The 16,670-nt window shown below is 40.0% G+C and overlaps 1 protein-coding gene across 2 annotated transcripts in view; it reads left to right on the forward strand.

Moving 5' to 3' along the window:
* Nucleotides 1-1,950: 1,950 nt before the first annotated feature.
* Nucleotides 1,951-16,670, forward strand: part of LOC126917189 (BTB/POZ domain-containing protein Tiwaz) — a 42,375-nt gene continuing 27,655 nt past the window's right edge. Inside the window, exon 1 of one of the 2 annotated variants that reach the window (XM_050723808.1) lies at nt 1,951-2,239. The gene's annotated coding sequence lies outside the window, so the exon portion shown is untranslated. The remainder of the gene's footprint in view (nt 2,240-16,670) is intronic. The other variant, XM_050723827.1, reaches the window with a different exon arrangement.

The raw sequence follows: 16,670 nt of genomic DNA on the forward strand, positions 1-16,670 counted from the left end.
GATCAATAACTAGGACTGCAGACTCAGTGAATCGAAGAATTCAAGAAACATACAGTTGAGAATTTTGCCAGGAAATTTTCCCTTTAAAAGATCTGTTAAAAATATACGTCGTATTATTCTCGGCAAATGTTATATTTGCTTTCGCTACTTATTGTTTGCTCAGTGTTTGCAGCTGTAGCATATAATTTCATTGGAAAAGAATCGTGTCTGAAGCACCCCTTGTTAAATTAGAAAACTCTAACAAAAATTATCTTACTATTATCTCAAAGAAGTTCTTTACTTAATACACCATCGGTCTAAAAAAAAATAGCTATATTACCTCAGAAAATCATTTACTCAAGTTAATTGGAAATTAATAACGAACTTGGCAGAAGTTTTGTTTCAACTTTTTAGTCTGTACCGTGGATAATACTAGCGAAAGAAAGGAGAAGACTAGAAAGGGTTAGGATAACAAGACGTACACAGGTGTATTTAATAAAGGAAGTGGAAGATAGTCGATCGACAGAAAGTCGAAGATTATCCCTTCCGAGGATTAAACACTACAGATGGCCCCGAAGGGTATCGATCCAGTTTTCGTATAAATCTTCGGGACAACTTACTCTACCGGACGAGTAATTTCAATCGTGAAATCATCGATTGCTTTTATTCACACCAATCATTCTCAAACGCGACAATATCGCCAAGCACGCCGGTAATGACGGACGTCGAATGCTTCTTGCGGGATAATTTATATAGCGTGCAATTACCGCGACTCCCCTGGCCCGAGCTAAAAAGGTAAATGAACGGGTGAGTACGACGAGATCCAGGCATAGCGTGCATACTAAATATCTCATTAGTTAACTTAAAGGTGGACTCGCAAATTATTGTTATTAGTATAACGTTAAGTGCGAGGCGGTAATAAACGGGAGGCGCATAGATAGCACCGTTTATCTAAATTGTTTATCGAGCAAATTATTTCTCCAGGTGGAAAAATTACACGACGCCGAGGTCGCAATCACGAGGACGTAACTTATCGCGCGAGTCTCCCGTTTCCGCCTCTTTTTTGCCCGTTCGATCGAGCCCGCGCGAACGTTATGCTTGAAAAAGTCGATCGAGACGTTAAATACACGAGCAGAATCTCGTACGCTCTATATCGTTAAGCCTGTTACAAGGGTCTCTCGGCAAATACGAACGTGAAAGAGCCATCGACAGCACGAACTGTGCAAAAAGGACGAAACGAATTGATATACGGACGACGAATACTTACGTCCGCGTATAAGAAGAACCGAAGCGTGCTCCAGGCGCTTATCAAAAGAGAAACGCCTCGGGAAAAAGAAAGGAGGGGAGTACTGAAGAAATAGAACGAGGAACAGGATGACGAACGCGATAATCTAAATTAAAGAAGCTAGACATCGGATTAAGGGATCGAAACACCGAGGAGATACCTCGGGCAGCAAACGGGATGAAGTTGTTTCTCCGTTGATTAAATTTCATTTGCATCGCAACAAAGTTGCTCGGCTATCTACCGAGGTCTCGCCACCCGAGCAAATAAAATTGAAATTATATACATGAACGATAGAGAATAAAAATGTTTACATATGGATGTCGATCGTCATGATGAATCTAACGCACAGATCGAATCTGATAAGAGAACCGTAAGCTGGCTATAAAGAAGTTGTGTAAAAGAAAATGTAGTAAATGGTAGTTGTGACGATGATAGCCGCGAATATCGAATTGACCGCAGGGCGTCCAACGGGGTTGAAGCCAATTGACACACAGTAGAGTAGGATGACCTCGAGGGTGAAGAGGATTGCAAGCTCAGGGCGCTTACCAAAACGCCGCGAGAGAATAAGAGTGAGAGGGGGGAGAGAGGGAGAGATATTAAAGGAAGAAAGAGGCGTTGGAGAGGGGAAGACCAACGCGACGTCGAGGTAGCTAGAGGTGGTGGTTGCGCTGGTAGAGGTAGTTACAGTGGTGGTGGAAGTAGCGCGAACACTGTGACGCCGGCGAAGACACTTCAGTCCCATTAAAGCTGCAGTGGAGTGCGGCTCGCGCTCGTTTTACCTCCCGAAAGAAGACACGTGAATCGTGACCACGTGGATCTGTGCGTGACACACGAGTTTCCCGCGCGTTACCTCCACGGTGGCTCGAAGCAAGTGTTGAGTTTTTCTTTTCCTGGTGAAAAGTCGGGGGATTTTTTTTAAGTCGTCGCCGTGGACACAAGAACAACCGTCAACCTGGAGCCCACGTGTCAAAAACGGTGAGTGTTCAACTACTTTCTTGCTTTCTTCTATCGGTTATTTATATCAAATTATTAGGCAAATTAAGTGGAATGAATGTTTCTTAGTATTTTTAAGTAAATTCAGTTAATTCGTTGAACTTGAAGCGAGGCGAATTATTTTTCTGATGTATTTCTGGAACTTTCATCGTTTAAAAATCTATAGGTGCTATTTTTAATGGAATGAGTTCTATTGCTAGGGATAGGAATAATATATTCTATATATATATTTTTTTTAGAGTAATGCATAATGTGTTAATGCGAAAAATGTACCAATGAGATATGTGGATTTATAATCGGATCGTTGGCATATTATCAAACTTTGATTACAAAAAAGGAAGAAAAAAGACAATGTGCGAAGCTAGGCTGCTTCCTAGAGCGCTCGTTCCTTCCCGATTTATCTAATCAGTAGTTTTACTTTTGCGCCAACTGCACGGCAACTAACCAACCGGTGAACAATTTATAGGATGCAGAACATTTTATCTAGACACAGTTACCAGATAGCACACAACGTACTTCTCCCCTCATCAGCTACCGGTTTAATCTCTATTCGACGATACTAACACGTCCTTCAGACGATTCTACGTAAACTAAAATATAAAGAATTAGATTCAGAGTATCTACTTACTTTGGCTTACCTTGTATCTAAGGTGGAAAATTTAAATATTGAAAACTATTTATATTCAAATAATTCATAATCTCATAACGTCTGTAGAGGTTTATGAGTAGAGGATGGTTGGTCGGTGAGGTTTAATGGACGAGATTACTCGTTGTTGAAACCGTCGAATATATTTAAAATGATAAATTAGTATACAGATAATGTTCACAAAGATGCTCGTACTAACCGATTCGCTAAAACAGTGTATAAGTCGTAAAATAGGATTGCTAATGACTCGTTAATTAGATAGATCGTTGATAACTGGTTGATAACTGATCGACAATTGACTGTAACTGATCGCGTCCGCTTATTTATACTGGTCGGGAGAGAGTCGGAAAATTCAAATTCGTCTTTGTTCGATGGTTGCACGTAGCGGCGACATCGTTTTGCTCGGAGTTTATTTATTCTTACATTACATGTATCCTAATGATCTTGATACTTTGAGGCAAAACAACAACACGATTTGTATTGACCTCCAACTCATGTGCCGCTACACGTCTTAAGTTAGAACTAAAATCAGTGTTAAAACTGAACTTTGATACAAAAACATCCTGCTCCGTTCATATTATATGCCACAAATATGATTTGATATTTCTGAAGCAAGTAATTAATGAATAGTCCATGGTTGAGTAGTAGTTAAAATAAATCGATCGTGCATTCATGCGAACCATAAATTTATATACATTTAACATCAGCGTACTTCGTACGATATTTATAAATATTACTTGCACACCGTTGCATTTACTACAACATTTACGTACCAATTAATTAGACCCAAATTAGTAAGTTTCGAATCATTCAATGGTACCTTCATATGACTACAAAAATTTAATACTGCGACACTGAAAAGCATACAGGCCGATAAAATATGTTTCATTAATAAATAAGAGTATATACAAATACTTTTTGCGACCATTGTATCTACTTCGCGACTCACTACACAATGCGAACGTCGAACAACTTACAAGCCATCAACAACGTTCTTGGATTAGGATAATTACGCGGGGTCGATAGGATGACGATCTGGTGACTTTATAGAGGCGAGGAAAGCGTAAACGAGTCGCAATATTTGAACGGTCTCCTACGGATGCACAAATAGACAGAGTAGCGAAGGCACAATGAAATTGCTCAATCGTTGGTTGCATTCCTGCGTCATCGAACAATGCTTATGATCAATTATGCATCTCGCGTCCACAACAGTGACATATCGTGCCGTGTTGCATGGAATTCGCTTTCGAGAGTTAATGCAGTTTAGAGCTAATGTATCGTTCTTAGTTTTCTTTCGTTTTGTAGATTATGAACGTCTGACAAGAGCTAATAGAAAAGAAAATTGGAAAGCCTTGAATTATATAGGCTTTGAAAAGTAGCTTGAAATACCGTTTTGTACTTTGTAATATGTAATTTAATACGTCACTTTCTATTTCTATGTTTCTTATTTCCTTTTCCCTTTCGTGAAAATCAATGTGTGAATTTTAATAGCACTTGCAGTTTGGAATTTGACTGATTTCGTTTTTGACCTAAGTGAGAGAGAAAATATTTCTATAAATATCGTTAAACAGTATTTGATAATGTAATTCCTCGAGAGAACATTAGATCGTTGCTCTTTGTCCTAACAAACATAAACATCATTTGCCGTGCACATCATAATTCTCGAAACACGACAAGATTCCTCAACACGCGTGCATCATAGATGAATAAATTACGCGTACAGTCTCAACATCTTTTCCGCAAAACTTCACATAACATCTCCTATAACAAAGCTATAGAACGAAATTCCTGTTCGTTTTCCTACACAGTCACGTTCAACGTGGGATGTTATTCCAGCGAGAGAAACACGCGAGAGAAAATACAACAAAAGGAAAAGGAATAAGAATGAGGCGGAGGAGAAAGGAAGGAAAGCTCTCTCTCCAAAGCGTTTCGTGTCTTCGAGTTTACGAGGACCGCTTCGACGAGGACGAGCTCTTAAATTTTTTCGCGTGAGGCGATTCGAGAGTTACGAGGAAGCGATCGAACCGTATCGAACGTCGAACGTTCAAAAGCTTTCGAACCGTGGAAGAAAACGTTCCAGTTCGTTAAGACGCGTTGCTATCTGAAATAATTACCGTGCTGTCATCCGGAGACGTGCAATCCGTGACAAAGCGAAGTAACGGTTCGTATGGAGGCCCACGCATTCACGTTAGAGGAAGCACGTTTCTCTCGAAACCGTGGCAGAAAATGACGAAACGGTGAACGCGATTTATCTTTCGCCACGTACGCCGCGTGTCTCCTTACCGGTGTCCATTAATTTCGTTACCAATTCAAAGAACTGGTGCGTTATTGCCTCGAAATTTCTTCGTTTTAACCGTTCCGCGCGATCGATTCTTTGATAGATCGAACCAGGGGAGTATCGTTTCTTTTCTTGAGAAGATCCGGTTAGCCCGTGGCAAGACTCGCATCAGTCACGAGTCTGACAATCGCGATATCAACTAACTTTCAATTACCAACACAACTCGTATTGCCCCGGTATTTTATACATTGCGTTGGTGAGATACTCCTTTGTCGTGAATTCTCTATTCTAATTAGACACTTACCGTGACGCAATTTTCATTCATAAAGAGGAGATACATATGTTTACCCTAGATTTCTCTCTTCGTTTCTAATTTATCTGTTTTTAAGATGCAGCTTCTGTGTGGATGTAGAATGGCATTGTGAGAAGAATTTTCAATAGCTGACAATATTTAAGAGTGATGATGTTGAAAGCAAATGAAACAACAGCGGAGAATATAAAGTAGGTTGTTTTGTCTCTTCCTTTCGACTACCGTACTTTCGTCACGCGTCTTTCTAACGATTTGCTTTCTCTCATACATTCACATACGCATCCGTAGTAACGTAACAATAGACAAATATTTTAAGCTTTTCTTAGAACGTAAAAACTTCGTCTGCAAACATAAAAACAAGGATAATACCGCTACATAAAAATTGGAGAACCGCGACAGAGCTAAAATAATTTGACTGTACAATACGCTAGATCTCACACGCGCGTATCACTACATTATCTCACTCCATTAAATTCCTATACAATCGATATATCGTACGCGAAGCAACGTCAAATATTACGATCACCTTGCTGCGCATCCACAGGAACCAAACATTTTCACGATAAAGAACGACACTAAAACACGCCGACAAAAAATGCGACAGGAGAGAGAGAAACGAACAAAAGGAGGTTGTAGAAACCGAAGAATACGCGTCTCTCGGCGAATTTCCGCGGGAAATTCAACCGGATCGCGATAACGTTTGAAACATCGGAATCGTGAGACGATCCTCACGAAATTGGAAAACACGGCGGAGACGCTGGTGCTGGAAACTTTTGAAACCGGTTACCGGTGCCGCGGCAGAGGTACTCGACGTATACCGATAGCAAAAGCAGGGTAATGGAAGGGGTGGTTCGCAGGCAGTTGGAGAAGGCAGGGGTGCAGCACCCGCTAGCATTTCAGAGAACGGATGTGGAAGGGATGTGGACTCTGCGGAAATTGTGCTGGGGTAGGAAAACGGGGGTTGGAAACTGACCCGAGGGATCGCCCAAGGCGCAGACGAGCTCTGCAGTTGCCGTAATTAGAACCGAGCGCCTGGGGCACCTAGCCGACGGCTGACGAGTCTCCAGCGGACCGAAATTATTCATGAAGCCGCGCCACCCACGGCGAAATTTTCCCGTAAATATTTTCCCTTGTCCGAGATATCGGGCCCCATGATCCGTGCGGCACAAACCTACGCGTATACTCGTACGTATAGCGCATGGAAATGATACAGCCAGAGAGTAAATTAAAACATTAACCCTTCCGCTACGCTGCCTCCCGAATTGAAAACGTTTTTGGTTTATAGAGGTTGAGAATGTCTCTTGTAATCTCCAAAAACTTCAAAGGCTATAAGAAGCGATATTTCATTCTATATGAATTTTGTTTTAATCTCATTGCTTCGTAATAATATCATAGCAGTGTTGTTTGTAACAACTGCAAAGAATAACTCATCCGTGTTCTGAAGACTGTTGGAAGAATAACGAAACGTTTAATTGCATTTAGTTAAGTTGTAGCTAAGTTATTGGTTTCTGAAATAAAACAACTATACCGTTTTAAGAAATTTATGAGGTTAATTATATCGTGACATGAGTGAATAAAAGCAAAATAATTCTTTCTAACAAATAAGTTTTTGATACCTGAGATTATAGAACTATCTCGAAAAGTAGAGTAACATGCCTGTGTTCGTATCACCTGGATGTTTGGAGTTTTCGAGTTATACACGATGTTTCATTCGGTGAACTTTTTAATAGACGAAACAGAGAAAGAACAATTGAATGAAATGAACGATAATAAGGTATCGACTAAACGTAACGATATAATATCAACATGAAAGGAAACTGGAAACGTTTAACGATTGTAATCGAGCAGAGATTTTAATCATCGGTAGCAAACCGATTTCTTTTGATATTTATCGGACTTTACGATCGAGGCAAATCAAACAGTTCCGCACCGTTTCCCATTTCGAGATTTAAATAGAACGTTCGATGGTAATGCTTCTCGCAGTTTGAAAACTAAATTCGACTAATTACTATATGTCTAATTCCATATCAATCGACATGAATATGAAATAGTGCAATTAAAATAATCATAGTTCGTTAATAAATCAATTACCAGCTTAATTACAGTAGTCGAACACTCGGTTACCGTACGATTATCAATCTATCTTCCTCAAACGAGGATCGTAAAGCAGATTTAACTACGTAATGCACGTTGCAACGTAATGCAATGTCGGATTACAAAATAGCCGAGTACCAACCAACAACATGTGGCTGAATCGTCGGCACATTACCAAAGCAATAAAATAACGACCACCGACCGCGTAGCATTCCCTCGCGTCTTATCCAATCGATTAATTACCGCGATTACATCCGTTCGACCGCCAACTGATCTTGTATCGATCGATCTCCTCCAAGTCATACTTCTATCACTCTCGAGACGCGATCATTTTTAAATCCTCTTTCGGTTTGATTTGTTGTTGACAGACGTATCTGCGGATGAATCGTACGGGTCGTGAAACTGTCAGGGATTACGATACACGTGTCAGATTTATCTGGAGATTTTTGGATTTACATGATAGATCGTGTCACGTTTCTCTTTCTCGATTTTCAAGATTTCCATTGAAAGCGAGCGATCTAACACGAAGATACCAGAAAATGAGAAATCGTAATAAGCTTACTTTACGTAGGATCACATTAATGCAATACGAAAACTCTGTTTACAAGAAGTCGATCTATTTGAATGAAATTTTAGTTTTGGCTCGATTAAATGAACTCTTGCTGGCTGAGTCTATTTGTTGGAATTCCTATCATACGAACCCTAATTATATAAGAAAAGTTCAGATAAACAGAGTTCTACTATAGACGCGTGTATTGTATAGAATCGTCTACGCGAATGCGAAATCTCAAGAAAATCCCTTTATGCAAAGTTCTAGAGAAAGCAACACGTGTACGTAGGATTATTCATATAAACACAAAATCGCATGGAAATACCTTTTCACAAAATCCCTAACTTCAACGACGGAGGACCACACGCATGAGCACGGAATTGCATTTAAATCCCATTACCTGAAATCCTTAACATCGATGACAAAGCACTCCTAAACAGAGAATAGCCTATGAGAATGGAGAATTTCAAAAAGATTTGTGCTGCAAAATCCGAGATAATCCTCCACCAATAAAGGAGCACATATGCGTATAATTACCCAGATGAACACAAAATCTGAAGAAAACTCCTGTGCAAATCATTCTTAATCTCTCAATGATGAAGCAACACCTGAGCGTAGAAGCTACATGAAATATCATCGCTTCCCAGCGATTAAGCAGTGTAGATGGATAGAATTGCCTATACTATATAGAAAATCTCAAAAAGCTCCTTTATTACGATATCCTTAACCCATGATGATAAGACAAAGTGGTACTCAACTTATATCGCGTTATAACAAAACCACAAACCAATTGTTCGACATAAAACTCGTAATCTTCGAGATAAAGCAATATCGATGAATAGAATTGCCTATTATAACGTACGAGGCAAAAATATGAAGAAAACTCGCAAACGCATAAATCTTAACCTTTCGATATTAAAACAACCGGTGCGCATAGAATCGCTGACATTATCATAAAATCGTCTACAAATTCCTTTACGCAAAATGTTTAACCCTCAACGATAAATCCACTCGTAGACATAATACATAAACAGAAATAAGCACGTGAAGGCGAAGTCGCGAGGAAACCCAGGAACGATATCAACGAACGCGATAAAAGGCGTATACAGTTGGTCGATCGGCATCGCGCTTGACGCATGTTGCAAGAGGCGTGTTGCACCGCATGAAATTCCATTCTCGGCCGGTCCGTGGCTTTACAACGCGCCACGTCTCGGTCAGAGTTTCCGTCTCGTAGGGTAAGTAGGTGAGTAAGTGGTGGGAATAGGCGAGGATGAAATGGAGCAAGACATGCATTGGCGCGTGTCGGGAGTGCCTCCTCGAGTCTGTCCGCGAGCTTGTGCACAAGCCAGGCCGCGTTACGTGGGCAGCCGTGGCCTGCCTCTCTGAATACCTGGCGTCGACCAGCCTAAGTAACGACGCGTGCAACCGCCTCGTAGGTAGATATACCTACGTCGTATCTGGCTTCACCACGACGTATCGCCACCAGGCACAACGAGCACGACCAAGCTAGAGATTTACACCGCGAGAGTCGCCAGCCAACCAACATCCTTCTCGTAGCTCTGTATCCTGCCGCGTGTGTTGCCAGCGTTAAGACGACTTTAAACGGTAAAATATAGAAAAATCGAACAGACGGATTTATTCGACTATAAAAGAGGCGCGCAGGAGAGTCCTGACTCGCGACAAGCGTTTAGGCCGCGCCGCTTTGTGCCAGTGTTGGCCAAAGTTATGTCCGATTCGGCCGATAAAATTTGTTGTAATCGGTCGTGGCTGTGCCGAGCGAATATGTTTTCTCCGAGGGTCGTGTTCGATCGGTTTTTAAGAATATTACGACGTATATTGCGTTGGCGGTATAATTGAGCGATAATAAGCGCTTTTTGTTGGCTCGAGTGGTAGTTTACTTCATCCCTGATAGGTAATTTATATTTATTGGTGGGGTTTCTTAACCCCTCGCCATGGTATAGCGAGAGTCTTACATATTATAGTTGTGGATTATGTGAGAGTCTCGTTTGTGTTTGTCAAGTTTGAATTTCAATCCATATCGCGTGTAGTATCGATTAGTAATACAATACCATTAGTATCGTGATATATTACAAGGCAAACGGTTAATTCAATTTACTCGATAGATGGATACTGTCTCTTTCAGCGGATGATAGTGAGTTAACTGTCTAATAAAGATTGCTACAAACGATTTTGCGGTATTAATTACAACTACAGGATCTGATAATACATAGCAGCAGTAATCATAATATATACATTGCGTCATGAGAAATATAAAGCTGTGAAATCACTAACAATTCAGCGGTATAATTTCACGGTGCATCGTTTGCTTTCATCAAATCTAATGGAAAGAATTAATCTCCAAGTTTCGTCCAAACGTGCTTAAATGGAACGTGCCCAAATTCATGGACTCTATCTCCCTTCATATTCCAACAACTCAATGCATAACACCAAACATCTTCGTACCAAATTTTTGAATCCAATAATATCATAATGCAACATAAAATGCGTGACTGGATCCCCAAGACAGTCTATCAAATAACAGTTTAAAACAAATACTGCAAGGATATACGTTTAGACACCAACAGTGCTAAGATCTCTTAGAATGGACGAGGCTCGGAAAGATTTACATCGCGGCTGCTTGGTGCACGTGCGCGTGTACGCGGTTGTCGTGATCAATGAAAAATATATAGAAACCCGACAGGAATTTATTCGCCAATAAAGGGGGACTTTCCGTAGGCGAAGCGGACTGTTAGGATGCTGGATTTCGGGCAAAAATACGAGACGCTGATAAATTCTACGCCGTCAGATAGAGTTGACGCGATTAAACCTTATCCGCGAGTACACCGTAAATCACGCGTAAAGCACGCGTAGGATGAAACGGTGCAAATCTGACGAACATTTAGTGCTTTCAATGCGTAGTCGTAATCCATGGTATTACAGAAGATTAATGTGGCATAAAGGAAAAAGTCGACGATGACACCGAGTCACACCTATAGTCGCTCTTTAATTGTCCAAACAATCGCGATGTGAGAATAGCCTAGTTGTTGGTAAAGTAACGCTAAACTCGTGCGATCGTTCGAGTGCTTGTATCGTACAAGCTGTTTTCGCACGCGAGATTCAACTACCTGTAACGATTCGTTGAAAGTTGTGTAATTTGTTTTATCGCGTACAGTTAGTCGATCATTAGAACAACTTTGCCCGATACCGAATACGTAGTTAAAATAATGGCCGTATTACTCGCTAACTAGCTTTTAATAACGCTACCTTTGCAACGCTTGGTTTAACTATCAACTTACTTTTTTGTTTATCCTCGTCTTTGAACAAACGCCGTTCGATGCGAGTTATACTCCTTATCGCAATACAATTACTTTAAAGGGTTGACAGCTGGTGTAAATCATTAGCAAGAAATAATTAAAGGTAATTATAGCGTTTGTAACGTTCCGTACACTGTATTTAGTCATATTTTTTCTTTTTTTTTTTTTTTTTGACATGGCAAGCTGGTAAGACCCGCTAACGCTTATTAATGATGGTGATGATCACGGGATGTGTTAAGAGTTGACTTATGTAAAATGAATTAATAGTAAGCCTAGTTGAAAACAGGCGTTGAGTAATTGATATTAAGTTTAGCTTTCCAGGCAAAGTGAAATTTTTTAGCTTGTAGAGTAATACTATACTACATTCTATCTCTGTGACTGCATACAAATATATTCCAATGTGTATATTCATTGACAACCCATTTCCATTTACGAGAAGAATAAAACCAATTCTATCAGATTATTTCATAATAAATGTTGTTCCGAGATAAATTTATTTTAAAATGAAAATCCCCATTCAAAGCAAGAATCGTCCGAACCGATAAATCATTTCTATCATTGCATATTAATCACAATCTCTAATTATTTCAGGATAGTTTAACCAAACTTGCAATCGTAAACAAAAATGAGTCAAAACCCGCGTTCTTACATATTGTACCACGAAAAATATAGAATATAGTTTCTACAGGAATATCATCGAACGAACGAAGAAACTCTTTAAAGAAAATAATGTACAAGCAAAAACGATTCTCGAACTTATTTCTCCCGACTTTGAAATGACCGAATCAAGATCTTGTCGGAAAGCAACATTTACTACATGCTGCTAAAAGATAAAGCCTTTCGTACTTGTCACACGCCTTGTCTCACGCAGCAAAAAAACTGCACACGAGCGTCTTCATGTTTCTTTAATAAAAGATCGATTGCTCGCTGATGCTGCCTACCCTTCCATGATGTATCGCGGCTTAATTGAAGCTCCTCTAAACGAGAATTAAGCGACAAACGCTGGCGTGTGCTCTGAAAGGATGAGCGAGACTACGTGCCAGGCCGTGGCATCGATAAATTTCAGACTACCTACGTAAGTGTTCGTGGTAACTGCGAGCGCAAGCCAAACCGGTCGGCACGCGCTTCGACCATCCGCTATCGAAGCAACGTACATGTACCAAAGAAAGGAGCCACTCTCCTTGTTCGTTCTCCTCTTCTTTCGTCTTTCTTTTTCCTTTATTTTGCCTTCTTTTGTACCTCGTGCCACCAGCTTTCTGCTCTTCACGCCATGTCAGCCTTTTTCTTTCCCTTTTTTCAGCTTATTTGCGCAACCGTACACGGATAATCGCTGGGACAATGAATACACGATCGCCTCTTCGTTTCTTTTGCTTCTTACTCCTTCAGTGACATTACCTCCTTCTGTCGCGTTCATCTTTTTGCCATGTTTTCCTTACCTGGCGGACACGCCGTCATTGACATTTCGACTTTTTGCCGCTTCTTGCAACGTGACGCATGAAGTCAAGAGTTTTTGTACATACGTGCCACACTCTCTGCAAGCGGACATTTTGCATTTTATAACGTTATTCTTTTCGTGTGGTATTTTCTACTAATCCATATTCAATTTTCGTGTGTATATATTATCGATGTCCGTTATATTGGAATAAATGTTAATCGTAGATAGATACCAAGGTATCTTGACGAGATTAAGAGGGCAATATGTTCGAAAGTACCCTTTAGGAAGATTTCTGGAATGCTATAAATTGTCAAACAATTCTGAACTCTATCGAAACATCGTAAATGGAACTATATACTTTATTTGGAAAGTTACGATTAACTTATATTTTTACAATGCTCAATTGTACTCTACTATTAAAAAGGACTCGATAAAGTTACAAAGGAAAGTCAGAATTCTTAATTGCAGCGTTTAACTCCATTCGCCGAACCGTCACTTACTCGGGTCCTTACAAATGCTTCTCAAGAACAAGAAATCGAGTATTCTCCAAAATTACTAGCAAAGATTCATGCAGAAGCTTTCGAAGCTAACAGATAAATTGCAGAGTCCTACCAAAATAACAAATGCATTTTTATCCATTATTCATAAAACTGCTAATTTTATGGAAATACATTGTCTTTAAATTGTTTCGAAACTTCGCTATAAAGTCTCTAAAGTACCCAACATATATTTTGCTTTTTATAATGCAATAATGATTTCTAAATCGAGTAAATTATATATTTTAGCTCGATATCCCGATGAAGGTTGGACGATAATGAACCAAGATTTAAATATTAATCGTAACTAGCGCGAGTACATTCTCCAGCGGAAATTCCACCACGTTTCTTCGCCATAAGCTCTCTCAAGAATTGAAGTAACTTCTATGCTAAAATTCTCTACTCATCAAGGAAAATTGCTTCTGCTTGATTACCTCGCTAAAGAAACGTTTACAAATCCAGCATGCTCACCGTCGTTTCGCATCTTTCTCCACAAAGCCAGCGTCATGATCTACACGCGACACATTCCCGTCCAGTTCTTCTCCCTTTACCCCTTCTACCTCTTCTTCTTCTTCTTCTTCTCCTTCTTCATCTTCATTACATCACAACCTTCTGACGTGCACACGATTAACTAAGAGGGCTTCATCTATCTCGTGAAAGCACACCGACGCTTATTAAACTCCGTAATAACTACCGTGCCATTCCTGACCGATCCTCAATCAACGAAACCAACGAGTTACTCGCGAACTGGCGGATGTAGGTCAGTGCGAAAGCTCGCTAGCAGGAAGTATACCGTCAGTCAAGGACGCTCTTCGGCGGACGTCCTGACAAAAATCGCGACAGCCCTTTGATCTTTTAATTAACGAAATGATACGCGTTGGGGGTCTTCTTCCGGTTTTCCGCAGTCGACATACTCGATTTTCCATCGTTGTTGATCTAGTTTCCAAGGGAGTTCTATATAAAAAGAATACCATTTAATAATGAATTTTCTGAAGTTGGAAATCAGGAATTGCTATCGGAGTTTTATTTATTCGTTCAGTTGTTGCAGTCCAAATATTTCCGGCTTTATAGAGGTTAATGGAATCTTGATGGAAATTTGACGTTAGAAAAGATTTCGTGTTAAGTGAAAAGAATTTCGATAAATATTTCATTCAGTTTCCTGTGATACTTCTAATAATAATAACTTTCTAATAATACAATGATAATTTCCCATCAATCGCCCAATACATATTTAAAATTTACGCAGCTACTCAAACTCTCTGTATACGAGTAATGCAGATAGCAAGTTATTCACGAAGTAGCGTAATGTTTTTCTCCTGTATTCTGTTATCAGTATTTTATTTTTCATGAAAATATACGAAGCAAAGATCACAAGTTGCAAATTCGTCCTCGATTGATAATTACCACTCGATAGCACGAACCAGGTTCTCCAGTCGAGTCGGATGAAAGTTGATAAAACGCAATTCCACAAGATCGTGCTGACGCTATTGCATTATAGTAAACGGGATATTTTACTTACTTGCTTTTCCTCGCTAATAGAGGACCCACTTTCAACCGAACGTGCCACCTCATTATGATAAACTCATTATCATTCCAAATCCAGCAGATCGTCGAGTGAAATTCATTTATCCAATGAACGAGGAAAGTGGCGATCCTTTCAGCGATATTTCATCGTCGAAAACCAGATTTCCATCGGTATGCGGTTCGATTAATCGAATACAGGATTTATTATCGTCCGGACACGCGGTAATTTCATCGGAGGCGACGAACGCCAGCGAAAGACACTTGTAAAAATGGAGAACGCGGTCGTTTCACGCGTCGCTGATCGACGCAAGAACGCCTGTAAAATACAAACAATTCGATTGCGTCGTACCAGTTTTCGCGAGTCGCGTAAAAGAAAACGAGAAATGCAAAAACCCGTGTAGCCTCGACAGAAATGTGTAATTATATAGGTGACGAATAATGTTGGAAATCTTTACGTATGAACAATCATATGTAGTACCTGAGCATGTAAATGCTGTATCTCTTCTCGCAGTTCTCTTACCGGAAGACATTACTCTTACAGAAACGAAATTACTCTTACGGTGGTATTACGATTAATTAAATAATCTTCGTTTAAACTATGGAACTGTTTCTATCTCTAACTCAGATTCTATAATTTTTATGGAGTTTGATGAAATTGAAATATTCATAGAATTACGATAAATCAAATATTTTTTCTTGTAACTATAGAATTTATATTTTGTATCTAACTTGTGTAAGGGGCTTGTACAAAGTAGCTGCTGTTCTGATACAGAAACGAAAGTTTTCGAACATCTACGCCGAAAAATATTTACGAATATATTATATCGTCCGTATGAAACTTTTTAAAATATCATTAGTACTGTAATGAAAGACGGTTACATTTCGTAATTACATCGGTAAAAGTTTAAGCCAATTGGAAAATGTATATAGAATTATGACAAATATGGGCTTAATGAAAGATCAGTATACATATAACTTCTTTATACATTTGCAAATTCGCTTCAAGTTTTACAAATACCGTCGTGATACTCGTGATCGCGCTGTTAATGAAATTCTAAAACGCTTTGTACAACGCACGTAACATATTCGTAAAAAGTTCCTACAAGTGTTCAAATGCTCCCGAGAGCAACTGTATAAAATACAAAGAATTCACGTCGTTCCAGTTTTCCAGCCGCGAGAAGCGCGAAAATCCGTGCTGCCTCGGCGGAAATGCACAAGGATATACGTGACATATTAGCAGAACGCTGGGTTTCCCTTTAAAGCACGCGTTTCGCGCGGTATCCTCGCTAAATAACGACAGGTCACACCGACTAATTTCTCTGAAAAGACGGTTACGAGTTACGGCTGGTACCTACCGGCGTCGATGCGGATCGTTAACGTCTTTCCTGCCGTTTCCCTCTGTCGAATAGTCGCGTGGCACGTACTGAAAATTTATGACTCTGTGAAAGCCAGCCGCGCGGAATTACAGGGGAACGTGGAGAATGGATTTCGAAGGTTGAACGAAATAATTTCGCGCGGCGACGAGACGAGCAACAGGGAAGACGCGAGCGTAGACACGCTTGAAAAGCGATCGTGAGTGACGATTAGAGGTGACGTAAGTGGTATGTAGTTAACGTAATGGCGTTTTGTTTGAACGTCTTTTACGACTCGGTGAAAGCGTGAGCAATTGTTTTGCGAGGATTTAGTACGGCTAATGAAGCTGTGATTGTACAGTACGCTTGCTCGT

The sequence above is a fragment of the Bombus affinis genome, chromosome 1, assembly GCF_024516045.1.
Source record: "Bombus affinis isolate iyBomAffi1 chromosome 1, iyBomAffi1.2, whole genome shotgun sequence".
NCBI classification, from domain to species: Eukaryota; Metazoa; Arthropoda; class Insecta; order Hymenoptera; family Apidae; genus Bombus; species Bombus affinis.